This window comes from Tamandua tetradactyla, chromosome 7 (genome assembly GCF_023851605.1).
Source record: "Tamandua tetradactyla isolate mTamTet1 chromosome 7, mTamTet1.pri, whole genome shotgun sequence".
NCBI lineage: Eukaryota > Metazoa > Chordata > Mammalia > Pilosa > Myrmecophagidae > Tamandua > Tamandua tetradactyla.
The window spans coordinates 36,688,956-36,695,577 of NC_135333.1; the positions used below are offsets into that span (position 1 = coordinate 36,688,956).

At 41.7% G+C, this 6,622-nt stretch overlaps 1 non-coding gene across 1 annotated transcript; it reads right to left on the reverse strand.

Moving 5' to 3' along the window:
• Nucleotides 1-5,738: 5,738 nt before the first annotated feature.
• Nucleotides 5,739-5,929, reverse strand: LOC143643073 (U2 spliceosomal RNA). The gene has a single exon (XR_013156114.1). It is a non-coding gene; the product is annotated as a U2 spliceosomal RNA (small nuclear RNA).
• Between the last annotated feature and the right edge of the window lie 693 nt (nucleotides 5,930-6,622).

The following is a 6,622-nucleotide window of genomic DNA, read 5'->3' on the forward strand; positions in this document are numbered from 1 at the left end:
ACTTTTGTCCCCACAAACATTCCCCGAGATTGCAGTCCACTCTCAGTCATACTCAGACTGTCCTGCAGCCCAATCCCACCTTCGCCCCTTCCCAGCTGAGAGGCCCTGGGCGAGTCACTGCAACTCTCTGCACCTCTGCATCCTCACTTGTGAGTTGCAGTTGTGGTGAGGATAACTGCAACGGGGCACATAGAGGCAAGGAGAACATTTCTGGGCGCACAGTTGTGATTGCTCTGTCACAGAGCAGCTAACCTGTGGTCACGATTTATCAGCTGCTGTTTTGCTCTCTACTTCCACAAAATGTGCCCATTACCACAGAATTATCTGAGACCGAAGCTGATCAAATTAGTACTTTGTCAGCCTGGATAAACAATCCATATTAAGACATAGTTTCACATGGGGCAGAACATTCTCCAAAAATAAAAATAGACATAGAAAAAACTCCCAGACAGTCATATTGCTAGTAAAACAGTCTATGTAGTACAGTGATATATGTATTTTCAAAAAAACAAAACTCTGTCACACATAGTCACCCCAAAATTAATTCCAATGCTTCGGATGTGCCTGGCAGGGTTGGGGGTTCAGAGAGGGATGGACCTGAGTCTGCACTGAAGGGCTTTTGCACCCCTGAGAAGATCCAGAAGGAAGTTGAATCCAGAAAAGGTGAAACGAGCAGAATCCTCCCCACCGATGGACAGCTATGCTCCACCAAGAATGAGAAACCCTCCAGTCTGGTTGAGGAGGGCTCTTAAAGGCTATTTACAGAGCCAAGGTGGATGGAAGCAGTGAGAGCAAAGGCCCAGAGGCAAGAAATCCTGCTCTCCAGGAAGACTGTATGGTTCCATTTGGCCCAAACGCTGAAGGCATAAGGAGAAGCCGAGGGATATACAGTGGAAGTGTGACCCCGGCAAGTTATTTCACCACCCAGGCCTCAGTCTTCTCAGCTGTAAAATGGGTGCTAGTGCTGAGGGTCGCTGTGAGATTAATGACTTATTACCTCTGATGCTGTTCAGGTGGGATCTGGCATTTAGCGTGTGCTCAATGGGCCATGAGTGGTTCCCCAGTGTGTTCCATGGGACCCTACACATTTTGTAAAAATTCTCAGGATATGTTAACTCTTTTAGAAAACATGATACTAAAAAAATCAGACATACAGTATTGCTCCACACCAACTATTAATATTTTGGAAACACTACAGCATTAACTGTCACAGCCAGAAGAGCACATTTCTAGATGTATGTTGGAATGAAGCTTTCTCCTGCCAAGTGCTTGTAGAGATCTGAATTCCTTATAAATGTATCATCGATCAAGGCTCAATTACCCTGGCCTTTCTTGCTTTGTTTCCTTTTGTTCTGTACTGGCCTGCGCACGTCTGCTCACATAAAATTGTACCAGCAAGTACACCAACTGCTGGGCTCACATGGAATAAGTGTCAGCAGGAAAACTGATACATAAAATGACTGTTTTGAAACTTTGAATAAATACCTAATAATACCCAGACTTTTACAAAATAATACCTCCAAATATTCATAAAATTATGTGATACATAAAATTATGTGATATTTTGAAGTATTTTTAGCACCTGATGAGGACAAACTATCTCAGGAATCCTGTCCTGGTTCTCTACCATGCAGGAGGACAAGGAGGTACAGCTGGCCAACAGGGTCTCCATTCAGAATAGAAGTATCATCTTACTCTTTTTCAAGCTCCCAGAACAGATCAGTGAAAAAGGCATCCTGCGATTGTAAAACCAGATTTGCAACTACTACTCTGTGAATCCGGATTTCCTGAATACAGGCTAAAACCAGATGCTAATTTTTTTAAAAATTAACTCTTTTAGAAAACATGATACTAAAAAAAATCAGACATACAGTATTGCTCCACACCAACTATTAATATTTTGGAAACACCACAGCATTAACTGTCACAGCCAGAAGAGCACATTTCTAGATGTATGTTGGAATGAAGCTTTCTCCTGCCAAATGCTTGTAGAGATCTGTTGAGTTTGAGTTACTACACTGTAATCCTGAACCCCACCCATGAGCTTTTCTGCCTAGTGAAAGTTAAATAAGAAGTATCAGAACTTAGCATACGTGCAAAATCACAGGGGAACAGTTCTGTCCAAGCCATATGTAGTTCAAGAACCTGCCGAGGAACTTTGCCCACTTGGAGGGAGACCTTGTCCATATGATGTAAACACAGCATATTGACTTTGGGTGGCAGTGGGCCCGAGGCCAACTCTTTTAGAAACTCTTTTAGAAAACATGATACTAAAAAACTTAGTATACCTATACATAGCTTGATGCCACCACTACAACTGTAGTGTAAGAAGCCCACAGACACCTCCATTTTCTGGTTAAATATTTAATTGGGTCCGAGTCACTTCCTGGTGTCAGAAGAAAGGAGGAAGAGAAATCAAAGTGACACAGGCCCACTTTATCTTCTTTTTTTCCAACTACTCAAGTCTGGGACTTGGTGGCAGACTCAGAGACTCCCTGTACTTTTCTTTCCTGAAATTTGTCACGGTTTGTGATGATACCTTTGGGAAGCCCTTTTGTTAAATTCTAGTACCCCTTCTAGAACAAAGTTTCTCAACTTCAACGCTATCGAGACTGAGAAACTTCTGCTGCGAGGAGTTTGTCCTGCATTGTAGGATATTTAGCAGCATCCCTGGCCTCTACACACTAGCAGCACCCACCCCCCACCATCAACATGCACCCAGCTGAGACAACCATAAATGTCCCCAGACATTACAAAATTGCCCCCACTTGAGAGCCACTGCTCTAGACTCAAAACCCCTGGACAGCAGGGCTAGTCATGCTCCCCCCTGCTTCCCTGCCACCCCCTGTGCAGTGCTCACTGCTGAGTTTGACAACGCTGTGGAATTATGAAATAAAGTCTTAGCTTCTGTCTGATCAACTCAGCAAAACAGTCCACTCACAGAGACCTCTTCTTTGCAGACACTTTCTGTTCCTTGTCTATATAATAGCTGACTCATTATCTAAATATTTCTTTTTAGCTTCTAGTATATTAGAATAGCTAGAAAGAAATACCTGAAATTGTTGAACTGTAATCCCACAGCTTTGATCTTTGATAATGATTGTATAACTATATAACTTTTACTGTGTTACCTTTTGATTATAAAAACCCTGTGACTAACACTTCCTTTGTCCAGTGTATGGGTAGATGAATAATAAAATAAAGATTAAAAAAAAATAATGGTGGGGGGATAGGGGTCTGGGATGTTTTGGGTGTTTTTTTAACTTTTCTTTCTTTTTTTGAACTAATAAAAATGTTCTAAAATTGACTGTGGCAATGAATGCACAACTATTTGATGATATTGTGAACCAATGATTGTATACTTTGGATAGATCATAAGGCATGTGAACATATCTCAGTAAAACTGCTTTTAAAAAAAAGCCATCTATAAACCATGTTTAAAAAAAAAAAAAAAAGCACCACATGTGCCAATCACCCTAAACTGCTTCCCCACCCTTCCCTCCAAGTTCACCAAGGCTTCTCTCACCTCTGGGCCAGGAAGGCTCTCGCTCAAACCCTGTTGGTTAACCAACTCCTATAGGCTAACTCAAGACTCTGCTCAGGAGTCACCTCCTCCAGGAATTCTTCTCTGCCCCTCGCTAGGACTCTACCAGCATTGAGCAATTTCTGTCACACTGCATTGCTGTCATGTGAGTGTGTCTGCTTCCCCATCAAGGCCAGGAGTGCGTCTTGTCCCCTCTATGTCCTGAAAGCATGGCCTGGGGCAGACGAGGCATTCAGGGAATGTTTGGGATGAATAAACAAAAGAACACGTGTGGCTGTCTTCTAAATTTGCTCCTCTCCATCCTGTCACCTCTGTCCAGCCCAGGGTAGAAGTGCTCACCCAGGGTCCATGTTTGTTGTAGCTGAATTTTCTATTTCCTTGTTTCACTGTATAATAAAAAGCCTTCTACAGTACCATAGTACTACCAGTGGGGACTAACTGGAGGTGGTGGAGGGGAAATGATAAGGGATAGTTTTGATTCGCTATGTTATGGTGATGTTACGTTTTCCTATTCTTTGTCATTATAGACCAGTGAAAATTGTCTAAACTTGAGAGTACTGCTGTTTGCACAACCAAGAGAGGATACTGAAAAACATGGTTTGTTTATTTTGGACATTATTCACAATACCCAATAGATGGAGGGAGCTGAAGGTTTCAATGACTGAGAAGCAGAATGGTAAACTGTGATACATTTATATGACGGAATTTGGTGCTGATACAGTAAAGAGGGATGTCGAGGGGCACATGACAAACTGAATAAACCTTGGGGACAATGTGTTGTGCAAAATAAGCCAGAAACAACAGAAAAACTATGCTATGGTCTCTCTCAGAAAATACTTATTAAAAAATGGGAGCCTAGATTGTGGGCCCTTATAGCAGCCACATTTGGTCTGAAGTTGTAAGTGTATTTCTAGATTCTGAGACACTGAGCTATATGTGCATCAGTTGGTGTTTCCTTGGAACTTTGAGTAGCTCTGTGAAACCTAGGTCCCAGAAATGGAGCCCTGAAAGTTAGCACAGCTATACATAAAAACAGCTAAAGTAATCGAAAAAGAGATCAGGCCTCAATTAGAGTTTAAAACAAAGCCAAACTGGCTGGGTCTAAGGTAAATTAGAATGCAGGGTAAAAGCTGATAGTGTGTGTACTCTAGACCTTCGCCTACTGTATGAAATCAAAGGCAAAGAAGTTTACTATGTCTAGAACCTAAATTTTCTGTAACAATCTAAATCAACTTGTCTGGATAGCTCATTTAAACAGCCCAAACTCCTGGAGTCCAGAACAGGAACGAGGCCTTGTAATTCTCTATAGTTTAATGTAATACCAGGATACATCTCAGACTACAGTGGGCTGATCATTAAAAAGAATTGGTGGAATCTGGAATGGCTTCTCTGCAATATCCATTGTGAAAATCACATCTGTCCTACAAACCCACTCCGTCACATTTTCCCACATCAACTTAAAAGAATAGTGGAGTGCTCTCTCTCCTAGCCCTTCCCTTTCAGTTTGTTAGTTACTTCATTATTGCATTCATTATATTGAATGTTTGGTATACTGTTTATTATAACCTAATTAAAATATAAACCTTTTAAAATCTTTAAAAATTAAAAAAGAGTTGGTAGAGTACCCTGAGGATTCAAAAGAAAAAAAAGAAAAACAATAAATTGAACTATTCAACTTTCCCATCTGGGAAATCCCAGGTGCCCTCTCAACCACTGGGAACTCCCAAGAAAATAGGCCTGGATTTTGAGGCTTGTTCTTATGAAACATTTCTTTAGGGGAGAAGCTAAGTCTACCTGTAACAAGGCCTACGACTGGCTTCCAGGAAGTCTTTTTTGTTGCTCTGTCACTCTAAGCCCAAGCCTGCAAGGAAAATCATTGCCCTCCTGACTCTGTGGTACAAGCCATTCAGGGTGAAACTCTCCCTGACAACGTGGGGCCTGACTCCCTGGGATGAGTCAGGCCCTGGCACCATGGGATTAATAACATCTTCCCGACCAAAAAGGGGAGAAGAAATGTAATAAAATAAGGCATCAGTGGCCAAGAGGGATCAAATAGAGTCAAGAGGCTATTCTGGAGGCTGCTCTATTCAGTTAGATAGTACTAATCGCCATGGTTTGCTAAACCCCAATCAACATCACGCCTGTTGACTCTTTTTTTTTTTTCTGATTTTTTATACATTTATTATTACCCCGAGGGGGGTACACCGTTCCTGGAAGTACTGCAATACCAGGTCGATGCGTGGAATGGATGGAGCAAGCTCCTATTCCATCTCCCTGCTCCAAAAATCCATTTAATATATTGTCCTCAGATAGAGGACTTATCAAATATCAAATTGATAACAACAGATACTATACTTGATCTTAGCCAAAAGGCCGAGAAGCAATGCGCCTGTTGACTCTTAAGAACACCTAGGGTTGGTATCGAGAGCCTATAAATGTTTCCTGCACTAGGTTTGCCTTCCTGGAACATACAATTTCCAGAGGGTTTCTAGGTCAGATAAATCCTGAAACTCAGAGGGACCAGCTTCTCCAGGATTATCAATGAATTATACCCCCCTATCCTGTAGTGTCGACACCCCTTCTCACCATGAAAAAGTCAGAACAGGCATTCCCCAAAGATCCCTATAGATTGTGAGGAGGATTAAAGGAGAAAGAGAAGGTATAACAGAGAAAATAGGATTTAACAAATGAGTATAGCTGCTCAATCACTATATTAATATTCCTTCTAGCCTCCAGTGTTTTGGAGCAGCAAGAAAGAAAAATCTGAGATAGTGGAATGGTAGCCCATGAAAAACTCTGGGATCTGTCCTGTAACTACTTGTTGAAGTGGGCTTTCAAAATACTTGCTTTTTTCGTTCTTTGCTTCACATATATGCTATATTATATGTGGTAGTTAGATTCAGTTGTCAACTTGGCCAGGTGAGCATACCTAGTCCTGTTGCTGCGACATAAGCCAATGGTACGTGAACCTCATCTGTTGCTAATTACATCTGCAGTCAGCTAGGAGGTGTGTCTGCTGCAATGAGTGATGTTTGACTTAATTGGCTGGTGCTTAAATGAGAGAACACAATGTAGCAC